Source organism: Lissotriton vulgaris, chromosome 3_2 (genome assembly GCF_964263255.1).
Source record: "Lissotriton vulgaris chromosome 3_2, aLisVul1.2, whole genome shotgun sequence".
In the NCBI taxonomy this organism is placed as follows: Eukaryota; Metazoa; Chordata; class Amphibia; order Caudata; family Salamandridae; genus Lissotriton; species Lissotriton vulgaris.
This window is the reverse complement of record NC_141690.1, coordinates 146,256,794-146,270,731: the sequence shown is the minus strand read 5'-3', so window position 1 is coordinate 146,270,731 and position 13,938 is coordinate 146,256,794. Positions and strand designations below refer to the sequence as shown.

The window sequence follows — 13,938 nt, the reverse complement described above, 5'->3', positions numbered from 1 at the left end:
CCTGGGTGATTGCACAACTCCTCGTGTGCAGTGACCACATTGAGGTGCTCCCCTATTGGGCCGTGTTGCGGATTGGTGAAACGGCGTGGACTGAGCATATCTGCCCGGACCAGTTAATGGATTGGCTCTCCCTGATGTTCCTTGAACTCTGCAACAATGTACTATTGGAACAGATTGCCCATGAAGCTGCGCTCACATTCATGGACGAGTAACTACGTTCCTGCAGCCACATCAGATTGTCCCCCACAGCACAGGTCCCAACACCTTGTTGCATCTTGGGGAATTCTCACATATCCCACCACAACAGTTGACATACCTGCCTTCGTCTAGACTCAGAATGCATGTGCGTGGAACTACGCGTGTGTACCCACACCTGTGCAGGGTGATGCAGTTCCATGGTCGGAGCAGCACTGCGTCGTTTGGCAACGTTCCCAATTTGGACTGCTGAGGGGAGAGTACACACATGGCAATGTAGCATGACATGTGACCTAGTCGGACCCTTTCACCTGATCACTGTCAGCAGAGCAGACAGTCAGCGTAGTCCGGTGGTAAAGCACTATGCAGATCCCATGGTCTGTGAGTCGTGTCCTCTCACACGGGGCAATGAGCAGACGCCAAACATCACATGACTCGTCCAGCAAGGCAAGGTGGACTGAGACAGTTGCCATCCGTAATGATTGTGTGTACATTTTTGCCGCCTCATTTCTTGCACCTCGATATGTTCCCATGTTGCGTGTAAGTGTGTTAAGCATTACCCTGCATGTTGTGGCCCTTGCCTTGTCCATGCTGACATGCCAATAAAGTCCACGCAACTTCAATGGTGTCTAACTGTGATGAGTGTTGTTTAGATTAACAAATTGTGAGCATCGTCCCTACACAGGGAGGGACTAACTGACGCATGTACAATGGGGGTGGGTCCCTTTTGACAGCTCCACCTCTGTGAGCCAGACATTGTGCTTGGGATAGTTGCTGGCAGACCTGTGCACTTGTGTGTCTTCAGCATTGTGAGTATGGTGTCCAAACTCTGGCCATGTGGAGCAATGTTATACATCAAAACAGAATGTGTCCACACAGATGTGTGTGAGTAGGTATGCAATGTGATGGAGGACACCACTTCTGGCCTGCTACCGATTTTTACATTTCCAAACACAGCCCTATTTAATACATGGAATTGTGCCTACATTGGGGGGTTGCGAGATTGTTGTTCATGTGCAATGAGGCCACAGCTAGTTCACACCTTCACAGTCATCTAATTGGCCATGCGGCTCAGGGTCAAACATGCACAATCAATGTCTCTACATCCATCCATACTTTCATACTTGAGTGAACATAGACATGATGCATCTGTGTGATTTTGAATGTTTTATTCACATTCTGGAGAATGCCGGAGCTGTACATGGCCATGCCAAGCCCACATTACATGGTAGCCCAGTTGTGGGCCAACCAGAGTCCTTTGGGGATTGAAAAGTGAATTGGAAGAGGGAGTAGGACTGCTGTGTAATTGGCAACCAGTGAAGATATGGCAGTCCATGTCGGGGTCCAGGTGAGTGTCGCAGAGTGTTCTGGGGGTCAGTGGGAGGTGTTGTCCCAGGGCATGATGGGTAGGGCTGAACCAGGCAGGGACAGGCCATAAGACAGGGATGGATGCTACTGCCTCCTTACTCACACATTAATTATCGTCTACATCTTACTCCTCTGATACTTCTTCTGTGTCTGGTGAGTGTGTGTATGGTGTAATGGCTGCCTCACTGTGTGCAACTGACACATCAGGGTGTGAAGGTGATAAGGCTGCATCACTGTGTGCCACAGACACATCAGGGTGTGAAGGTGATAGGACGGCATCACTGTGTACCACTGACACATCAGGGGTCAGAGACGTGTGTGTCAAAGTTCCCTCAGCAGTTATCTGGGACAGGCTCAGTGGCAGCAATGGCAAGATGAGGAACTGCAAGGCATGGAAGATCCCAGCTACATCTCGATGGTGTTCAGCCGTGGCAGCCATACTTTCCAGCCTGCATCTGCTCCATGGTCTCCATTGTCCTGCGCATCTGTGCCAACTCTGTGCTGTCATCGCTGGTGACTGTCTGACTAGACAGTTCTTGTATCCGAGTAATGACCTCAGTGATGTCAGCTAAGGATTGTCATGGAGCATGATGCAGACAGTGGGAGTCCGTTAGGGACTGTAAGTGGACCCAGATGGGACTCAGACACCCATGTATGGCATCGAGTTTGGCTGCCACAAGCTCGAATCATACCTGCAGCTGATCAGCCATATCCACCTGGCAACCCAACACACAGCATTGGAATTCCATGTTATGTCCGGGAAGGTCCTGGGAGACAGCCCTGGTGGTGTGTGTTTCCTGCTGTATGGTCTGTGCAGTGGGTGGGGTCACCTTGAGGCAGCTGGGCTGGGCTGACCTGCTCCCAGGGGTGGGGTGCGGAGGCTGTGCATTAGCCATAGAAGGGTGTATGTGCATATGTGCAGGTTGTCCTCTTCATCATCACTGATGAGATTTGTGGTCTGCTCTGCAGTAGGTGTTGATTGTCCATCTGCAATGTAATGGGGAGATGCGGGTTAACAGAGTGTCCCATGTACGTTGACGCATACATACTGCATTACAATGTACATTGTGACTGTTATGGTGGAGCTGGCTATTTGACGGCAGACAGTGGGAATTTCAACTACATGATGGACATGTGGTTGTAATTGTACATTATCATCTCACAGTGTCAGGCAATGCCAGATGTGAGTTTTCCAGTTACTATGCACAAGCGGAATCTGCTGTGTCCTCTGTCCTGTGGTGTAGCTGTTGCACTTTGTACCACATTGCTATCAGTGTTAATGTGCTGTGATTGCTATGTGTGTGTGCTGCATTGTGGGAGAGTCGCCCCTGTAGCTCTGATTTCGCTGACCCTTATCCCTTTGAGGCGGTGTGCCTTTGAATTGTGTGCTTTTCGGGGGCTGTAATGTTTGGGACTTGGGTCATTTGTGCTCTTGGGCAGAATTTGTGGTCTTGTGAATTGTTTGTCTGCTGATGTGTAATGAATGTCATGGGTTGTAGGTGCAAGTGGATGTGTCAGAGTGTGACCTGCTCCTTTACGGATGTGATCCACACTTGGCCACCTCAATGTCAAATCGTGCACCATGTCATGTATTTTGACTGCAGCCATGCTATCGGTCATGCAGTGTCACTTGCATAGTCAGTTTGGCTCACACAGCCTCTGCTTTTCGGGATTCTGCACATGTGCAAGGGTAGGTTGTGTCGTTGGTGATATGGAGGGGGACCATATGTTCACATAGTGGATGGGGGCCTACTTGGTGTTTCTATGTGTGCTGCAGTGTGCCAAGGGTATTAGGGACATGTTCCACTATCATTGTGTGTGTGCAGTGTGCTACACATGATTGTGCATGTGTGCCAAAGTGCCCATTGCCCCCCGTCCCCCAGTCCCTGGTCGTTATTCACCCTGTTGATGTTGGGTCAGGTCATATCGACCCCCAACTCTTGCCACCGTCTCCACACTGGTGACTGTGGCCACCATTTCCTCCAGCTCATCCAGCTTCTCCTGTGAGGCAGGACTCCCACCTCCGGTCGCCTTTGCTGCCTTTCTGTTGGCCGCAAGTTTCTGTTTGGTCTGGCTTTGCACATCATGTCAGCGCCTCTTCACCTCCACCATTGACCTCCTCGACACTTCGACTGCATTGACTTTGTTGACGATGGTCTGCCATTTTTCTGTTTGGTGTGCCAGTGCCTCAGTGGAGGTGACGAACAGTTGTTGGTAGTGTCCAATCACCTTCATTATGATGACACGGTCTTCCTGCGGACTGAGCCCGACTTCCTCTTCCTCATCTCCTTGCCCTACCCCAAACACGTCGTTCCTGGCTGGTCCTCCGTGGGGCTTTTGGGGTTCCGGTTGTCCCCTGCATTTTGTTGCTTTTATAGTGCATTTTTGCTCTTAACGCATTAGAATTGCAGGCCTGTTGCTAGTTGTTTCTGATTTTTGTATCACGCTTTGGAATATCGCATCATTTTTGGTATTTGTGTTTCTCATTTTTTGTGCGTCGCGTTGATTTTTACGCTGGCATTTGGCACGTTATCCTGCTATATGGTGCCACCAGGTTAGGAATTGGACGTTATGGCAGTATTATTTTCTCGTGATAGACTGCGATATGCATAGTTGTGTTAAGCTAAATTTGTGATGTTTATCACACATTGTGAATATGCCCTAAAATCTTTCAGAAGTAGTATGAATTTTTAGAAATTATACATGGAAAGAAGTATGTATTTTCTAGTAAGGGGGAAGTCTTAGTTTGACAGTGACTGGATTAATTATATGGGAAATGAGGCATAATATCTCAGATTTTGTGTTGGTTGATGGACAATACATAGAAAAGTTTTCTCCGATCTTGTAATTAGGAGCTGGTCTGCGGTGCTCATTTGTATCTCTGCTTTGCAATTCTAGTGCATTTTCCCAATTACTGAGAAGTTGTCTTCTGGTCTCGCATTTGTTTTTATATTTTTGTGAACTGCAGAATAGCTTTCTGTGAAGAGGAAATCAACGCATACGCCTTGCATGAATTAAATCCATGGGTGGCAAAAAAATAACACAAGCCCAAAGAAGAATTTATTGAAATGTTATAGGTAAATTTCTAATTAGGCAATGACGATTTTTAATTAGTCTGTTAAGCTTTTACAAGGCTTTAAATGTAGTGCCTGTTTTAGTCGTTCAATCTATTCAGTTGTCTGTATCTCTAGTTATTTGCATATTTGGTTGTGAAATTTAGATATGAACTGAGGATCACGTTTCACTATTATCTTAGAAGGAAGCTAATGCAGTCTAAAAGGTTGTCATTAAGAAATATTCTTGTGTGTCTCCTGCAGTAGGAAGTGTGAACAAGTGAGAGTGATGCTTGGTGTTGTAATCAACTGGGACCTTGATACAGGGAAGGACAGGTGGCTTAGTGGTTACAGCTGCCGACCTTGGAACATCCTGTTGAATTTTCAAGATCTTTAATATCCTTATGCATTGTTGTAGTAGAATCATGGCACATCTGTAGGACTAATAATCAAACTTTTATATTTGGAATAAATAAATACTCTCTTATCATAAAAATGCTTCCTTTTCCCTTTATACAAGGAGTACATGTCTAGTTTCTTTGCCTTTTCCTTTACAAGTTCAAAGAATATGTTTGTCACACTTGCAAGGAAAAAGGAGGATAAAAGAATAATTTATTTGTTTAAAGGAAAGGACCATTCTGGGCATTGTCTCAATAGGTAATTTGCTACAAACCTTGTGTGTTCTTAGAATGCATTTCCTCTTCCAATTGAATTTGAATTCTGAATGCTGTTACTGCATTCTGCTGTTGGACTTCTTGAAGATTACAATGGTCAGTCTGAACTGTGACTTGATGAATCAGGATCCCAGGGCCGGAAGCATAATTTTAAAGGATATAAGGCCGGTAAGTTTTGGGTTGGAGAATTGGTATCATGGTGAATCTTCTTTCTAACTCTTAAAAAGACCTAATGGCTTCAGACGTGCAGATAAAATAATTCCCTTTTTTAACAGAGCAGGTATTGGTGTTGCGATACATGCAAAATTATTGAAAGCTACATATAATAACTAGCAGAATTAACATTGAGTTGCCTTGATAGATGCAGATGTCTCCTCTTCCAGAATAGCTATCCATGACTATCCCAACAGAGAAAAACAACAAATCCCAAATAACTAATTGAAGTATGATTGAAAGAATTCCATTCAGCCTTAGCCAACCACTGATATGTGAGTGACCTGCTCAAGAATTGTTCGACATGTTTATCACGTTTAGCAGGATCTTTAGAAAAATGAAAATATCAAGATTGGTAAGTACAGTGTGGGGGAGCAGATGGGAGAAAATTGAATCCATCAAGTAGTGAAAGACTGCTGGTGCCTTATTAAAACCAAAATGCATACTTCTGTATTCAAAGTGCCCGAATAGTTTTTGTAAAAGCAAGCTTCCACTCATCACTTTATTTGATTCAGATTAATTGATTAAGCTCCTTTAAAGAATACGTTTTGTAAAATAAAAATCCCTGCACATTGCATTGCCTTTTGAATTTCAGAAATGAGAAAAAGGAGATATAGATGATTGAGACCTCCTATTCCAATGCAAGGACACAGTTCTATGTTAACTTTCTTAGTTATAAAAAAGGAAGAACCAGCTCCAGCTTTTGAAGATGTTATTTATCCATTGTTCAAATTCTTTAAAATATTTCTGAAGAGCTGTACACTCAATTGGGGACAGAGAATATACCTGTCCAGATGGAACTACTGCACTAGGTATCAGATTGATTGAGCAATCAAAATCTATATATGGTGATAGAATCTATCAACACTAAAAATACATCGGAGAATTTAAGGTAGGCCTGGAGGATAGCTGGGCTACTATTTCAAAAGGAGAAAGCTGTTTCTAAACTGAAGCCTTTATAGGTAGACTTTAAAGATTGCGATTTTGCATATACAATTCTTATCCCCCAAAACAATGCCTTAAAGAAGGGGTGCGGAAGGTCTATAAAGTTGCCATGCAGAGAACTCTAGATATTCATAGAATCACCAGATATTGGTGGGCCAACAATTACATCAAAATCTAACCACTCACGAGGTAAGCTATACTTAAATGTTTGAAACAGTTGTATCATCCACTGCCTCTATTATGTGCAGTGTATCACTTTGAATCAAATGCCTTTTAGTCTAATCTATGTCAATTATCAACAGCAGGATTTTCAAAGTTATTTATAACCACGAAAAGCTAACTGCTTTTCATGGTTGTGATGTAACAGTATTCTAACAGGCAAACTTATTAATTAGGCTCTGCTTCTAGAAAGTGAAATATTCCCATCCACATCTACATCTACAGCAAAAGTGAAAAGTAAACATAGCTTTTTGACAGAAAACACCTGAAAAGAGCAAACAACACTGTGCTCTGATCCCCTTCCAAAAAGAAGACATGATATCAAACTAAAAACAAGCAAACAAAAAAATTATAACAAACAACGATTGCAAAATAGGATCCATAAAACATTTTAGATGACAAAAAATATTAGGTTGGTGTTGCCAAGTCACCACATATTAACATCCAGTCAGGTTTGCAGGAAGACCAACACTAAAATATCCTAGGGTGAAATGTGCAATATGTAATGTGTCTGTTATCGGATAGATGCACAGCTGTGTTTAATTTTGAGTTAAACAATCCTTTACTGTGTTTATGGATGTTTGGTGGTGCTCTGCAAGGTGGCGTCGAGGGCCCAACGACGTCAATGGAAATAGTTTGAAACGTGAGGCTAGAGGATCTCTAGTCTCATCCCTTCACTGGCACACACATGGTCGTCATTCCTTGGATCAAAAAATGACTTTCATTCAATGTTCTTCGTTTATGTGTTTTATTTTATTTCAAGATCACGTTCTTAATTATTTGGTTCTTATTTCTTCAGAATCATTTTCAGCAATATGTAAATCAGGCACTGTATTTCAAACGTGTCCAATGCATTTCGGGCATTAGATGACATGCCCTTCATCAGGGAAATCACACTAAAAACAATGATATAAACAAACATTAGTGTCGATACTAAATCTGTACGTAAATAAACAATGCATGTAGCTGATGTGATACAAGTTGACCATTTCACAGAACATATACAAGTTACTCGAACTAAAGTGAAAAGTGCAAGATTGCGTGCTCGTGTTCAACGTGTAAACGGGTGATCCGGTGTGGTTGCATGCAAAGGTAAAAGTGGGCAGGTCGGCGTGTCACTTACATGCCTGTCACGGGAAGCTGGGGTGGAATCTAAAAGAATCGGCGGAAAAAGTGATTAGCGCGTGTTGTCCGAGTGCTGCGTAGCGCACTCAGAGCTGGGGGCAGGGGGGTGATGTGAACTAACCTGAAGGTAGGTAGATAAGGTATTCCGGTCCGGTACTCGTCTCCGCGAAACGCCGGCACAAACAGTTGTTTGCTGCGTTTAGTTATTTCAAAAATGGAGTGTCACGTGATCGGTCATGTGATGAAAACAAGGAAAAAAGACTAGGGGTGTCCGAGATATTATCGGGGGATGATGCAGAGTAGATTACGGAAAAGTAGGGGATATGCGCTATAATATGAAAAGGGGGGTGGCTGGCATTAATTAGGAGTGCAGATTCCTAAGTGTGTGAAAAAAAGAAAAGATCGGACAGACTTGTAAAAAGGGGGTGTGGGATCGAACTCAGAGGGTGAGGGATGGAAAAACACGGTGAGCTAGCTGTGTAGCTAATGTGGGATGTGACGGGGACCTGATAGGAAAGCAAGGGTATGTGTAATCAAAGTACATAGTGATGGGAACATGCACAATAACAACAAGATCAGTGTAGGGAGCAGTTAATTTAAAGGTAACAAGACAATTCAATTCTTTCGTTTAAACCCATCGGTTTTTGGGTTGATAATTTGTGAATCCAGTAGTTCTCTCTCATTAGGAGGTATTTGTTGTTGTCTCTCCCTTCTTGTTTCAATACAGTCTCAAGGATGATAAACTTGATTTGAGAGACATTGTGTTGAGTTTCAACAAAGTGTGCAGATAATGCTGATTTCAAGTTTTTAAGTCGGATGTTAGACTTATGTTCCGTAAGGCGCACCTTGATTCGTCGTTCAGTTTTGCCAATGTACATCATCCCACAAGGACATTTTATGCCATATATCAGATTGCTGGTATCGCAGGTTGCGTTCACCTTAAGTTTGATGGGGTTACCTTGTCTCGAGTGATGGATAATATTTCCTCTTATAATGTTATTGCAGTTGCCGCAATTTTGACAAGGTTTAGTTCCAGTATATGTTATGGTTTCATTGGGTTTTTGTTGTAGGATTTCTCCCAAATTCTTTGCCCTGGTGAAGGCAAATAGTGGTGGTTGGCTAAATGAGTTTCTGAAGTCCGGTTCTATGTTTAGGACTGTCAAATGTTTCATGATGATCTGTTTGAATTTTTTGCTGGTAGTGGAGTATTTGGACACCATCACTGTGCGTGATTGCTCTGTTTTTGTTGTGGGAGTTAAAAGTTTAGCTCTGTCCATGTTTTCAATCCTGCTTTTGGTTTCTTCAATTAAGGATTTTGGGTAACCTCTGTTTGTGAATTTGTTCGTCATCTCTGTAAGTCTATGCTTAATAATAGTTGTATCGGAGGTAATCCTTTTAACTCTTGCCATCTGGGAGTATGGTAGATTCCGTATCAAGTTCGGTTCGTGGAAACTCGAATGTAATAACATGTTGTTCCTGTCAGTGGGTTTGACATAAAGGTCTGTGATGAATCCATGTGGGGTTACTGATATTTTCACATCTAGGAAGTTAACAGAAATGTCTGAAATATCCCAGGTTAGTTGGATCCGTTGGTCAATGGCGTTGAACTTGGTGAGTTCTGTTCTCAATGTCTCTTCCGTGTCGGTCCAAATGATGAAGAAATCATCAATATATCGAGTTATCATTTTCAAGTGGTTGGTCCATGCTGTCTTCTTGAGAATGTGTTGTGTTTCATACCATTGCATGAAGATGTTGGCATACACAGGTGCAGCCGAATTGCCCATAGCCATCCCAGTGAGTTGTTGGTACCATTCATCTTTGACTCTGAAATAGCTATGATACAAAGTGAAGTGCATTAGTTCCATAAGGAACAACTGTAGGTCTTGGTCTAAGTCCGTGTTGAGAAGTGCTGATTCCATAGCTTCAATCCCCATGTCATGGGGTATGTTAGTGTATAGACTGCATACATCCGCAGTGCATAGTATCACTTTTTCTGTTGGGTTCAATGATATTTGCTGTAGTTTGATTAAAAATTGTGTCGTGTCCTTGGTATATGTTTGCATGGATTGTACTGATGGTTGTAAATATTTGTCGATCAGTTGTCCAATCGGTTGATGTAGGCTTCCTCGGGTGGAGACAATTGGCCTCATGGGTGGATTCATGATGTTTTTGAGAATCTTTGGTACCATTCTTAATGTCGGGCTTCTAGGATTGGTGGTTGTGAGGAAGTTTTTTGTCCTCTCTGTAATGGTACCCTGTTTGAATGCTCGATCAATGATAGTCTTTAAAGTTTTGAGATACTCCATGGTGGGGTTAAAGTCTAGTTTGATGTAAGTTGTCGTATCAGTAATGTGTTCCGTTACTTTGGTGTCATACATATTTGTATTCATAATGACGATCGCTCCCCCCTTGTCCGCTATGGTAAATGTTGTTTGATCGTTAGCTGCCATTTTATGCAGTGTGTCGAGATCTTTTTGTGTCATATTTCTTGATTTGGGTTTGGTGTGTTTTATTTTGCTGAGGTCCTGTTTGACTATGTTTTCGAATAGGTCCAATGTCTTGTGACTTATGGGTGCTTTGAATGAACTCTTTGGACGTAGTCCCAGCAGTTGGTCTTTCTCTTGCGCTGGACGATCCGGTATGACGTTGTCAAAAAAATGTCAGTCTGAGCTTACGCATGAACTTAAAGAAACTCACTTCAAGTTCTAGGTGATCAGTGGAAGTGGTGGGTACGAACAAAGTCCCTTTTTGTAGTACTCCCAGTTCATAGGTGCTGAATTCGTGATCACTGATATTAATGACTAGGTGTTCTGAGGTTGGTTTTTCTTGGGTTTTTTCTCCTTTCTCCTTCCTTACAAGTCTGTCCGATCTTTTCTTTTTTTCACACACTTAGGAATCTGCACTCCTAATTAATGCCAGCCACCCCCCTTTTCATATTATAGCGCATATCCCCTACTTTTCCGTAATCTACTCTGCATCATCCCCCGATAATATCTCGGACACCCGTAGTCTTTTTTCCTTGTTTTCATCACATGACCGATCACGTGACAATCCATTTTTGAAATAACTAAACGCGGCAAACAACTGTTTGTGCCGGCGGTTCGTGGAGACGAGTACCGGACCGGAATACCTTATCTACCTACCTTCAGGTTAGTTCACATCACCCCCCAGCCCCCAGCTCTGAGTGCGCTACGCAGCACTCGGACAACACGCGCTAATCACTTTTTCCGCCGATTCTTTTAGATTCCACCCCAGCTTCCCGTGACAGGCATGTAAGTGACACGCCGACCTGCCCACTTTTACCTTTGCATGCAACCACACCGGATCACCCGTTTACACGTTGAACACGAGCACGCAATCTTGCACTTTTCACTTTAGTTCGAGTAACTTGTATATGTTCTGTGAAATGGTCAACTTGTATCACATCAGCTACATGCATTGTTTATTTACGTACAGATTTAGTATCGACACTAATGTTTGTTTATATCATTGTTTTTAGTGTGATTTCCCTGATGAAGGGCATGTCATCTAATGCCCGAAATGCATTGGACACGTTTGAAATACAGTGCCTGATTTACATATTGCTGAAAATGATTCTGAAGAAATAAGAACCAAATAATTAAGAACGTGATCTTGAAATAAAATAAAACACATAAACGAAGAACATTGAATGAAAGTCATTTTTTGATCCAAGGAATGACGACCATGTGTGTGCCAGTGAAGGAATGAGACTAGAGATCCTCTAACCTCACGTTTCAAACTATTTCCATTGACGTCGTTGGGCCCTCGACGCCACCTTGCAGAGCACCACCAAACATCCATAAACACAGTAAAGGATTGTTTAACTCAAAATTAAACACAGCTGTGCATCTATCCGATAACAGTTTCATGATCCTATCTAGCGTCCGCTGGATTGATAGCACGCATCTTTAAACACAGAGGAAAAATCAACAACATGAGTAACTATGAGGATATATCTAAAAGCACTGAGGCAAGAGCCTTCACTTTCGCGTTTGATGCTAAAGACGTGGACCAAATTTACTCTCTTATCAGGGAGGAACTTACACAAGAAACCTCAAGTCGGTCAAAGGAGCAAAACATAAGACAGTTACTTTACCTATCTAAGAGGAAAACAAACCAACAACTCCACGCTAGTACTCTCATTAAGTACAACCGGAACCAACGCATACCACGGGGGTTAAGAATTGCACTCAAACCATCCCTTTGCAAACATTCTAAAAAATTCCAGGAACGCTGGTACGAGATCCTTAATAAGTGTTCACTGGATTTAATCCTTCTAATTATTCAAGAACTATCCACTATTTTGGAGGAACTCACCATTGAAATACAGGAAACATCAACAGAACTCTCAAAAATGATGTTGGAAGACGAACTCAATGCAACTTTGACAGATATTAAAATTCAAATTGAACGTCACTCCAGAGAGATCAATGAACGCAAGATTCGCAAATTTAAGCAGGACACCTTGGACTATAGATTAGGAGAGGTCTACACATGGGCAGACATCTATGCCCAAAAACGAAGAAATCGTCCCTACAATTCGAACACAGACACCTCATCTACGGATAGTGAATCCAGCCAAAAAACACGCAAGGCACAACCCACACGAACTCCACAAGATCAAGTACCAACTGAGGAACCCACTACCAGCAAAACACCCGACAGCAGGCCTTTTTTAGAACAGGGCCAAGCCCAAAAAGGAGACCCAGGAGAGGGAAAAGAAAAGGAGAAAGAAAGAGATCCCCCAAACACTCGGAGCACGACAGCAATAACCAAGGAGAAGGAGAAAAAAAACAAGAAAAACCAACCTCAGAACACCTAGTCATTAATATCAGTGATCACGAATTCAGCACCTATGAACTGGGATTACTACAAAAAGGGACTTCGTTCGTACCCACCACTTCCACTGATCACCTAGAACTTGAAGTGAGTTTCTTTAAGTTCATGCGTAAGCTCAGACTCAGACATTTTTTTGACAACGTCATACCGGATCGTCCAGCGCAAGAGAAAGACCAACTGCTGGGACTACGTCCACAGAGTTCATTCCAAGCACCCATAAGTCACAAGACATTGGACCTATTCGAAAACATAGTCAAACAGGACTCAGCAAAATAAAACACACCAAACCCAAATCAAGAAATATGACACAAAAAGATCTCGACACACTGCATAAAATGGCAGCTAACGATCAAACAACATTTACCAAAGCGGACAAGGGGGGAGCGATCGTCATTATGAATACAAATATGTATGACACCAAAGTAACGGAACACATTACTGATACGACAACTTACATCAAACTAGACTTTAACCCCACCATGGAGTATCTCAAAACTTTAAAGACTATCATTGATCGAGCATTCAAACAGGGTACCATTACAGAGAGGACAAAAAACTTCCTCACAACCACCAATCCTAGAAGCCCGACATTAAGAATGGTACCAAAGATTCACAAAAACATCATGAATCCACCCATGAGGCCAATTGTCTCCACCCGAGGAAGCCTACATCAACCGATTGGACAACTGATCGACAAATATTTACAACCATCAGTACAATCCATGCAAACATATACCAAGGACACGACACAATTTTTAATCAAACTACAGCAAATATCATTGAACCCAACAGAAAAAGTGATACTATGCACTGCGGATGTATGCAGTCTATACACTAACATACCCCATGACATGGGGATTGAAGCTATGGAATCAGCACTTCTCAACACGGACTTAGACCAAGACCTACAGTTGTTCCTTATGGAACTAATGCACTTCACTTTGTATCATAGCTATTTCAGAGTCAAAGATGAATGGTACCAACAACTCACTGGGATGGCTATGGGCAATTCGGCTGCACCTGTGTATGCCAACATCTTCATGCAATGGTATGAAACACAACACATTCTCAAGAAGACAGCATGGACCAACCACTTGAAAATGATAACTCGATATATTGATGATTTCTTCATCATTTGGACCGACACGGAAGAGACATTGAGAACAGAACTCACCAAGTTCAACGCCATTGACCAACGGATCCAACTAACCTGGGATATTTCAGACATTTCTGTTAACTTCCTAGATGTGAAAATATCAGTAACCCCACATGGATTTATCACAGAC

At 42.6% G+C, this 13,938-nt stretch overlaps 1 protein-coding gene across 1 annotated transcript in view; it reads right to left on the bottom strand.

Moving 5' to 3' along the window:
• Nucleotides 1–13,938, bottom strand: part of STK32B (serine/threonine kinase 32B) — a 1,691,669-nt gene that overhangs the window by 302,706 nt on the left and 1,375,025 nt on the right. The gene's annotated exons all lie outside the window — the stretch shown is intronic.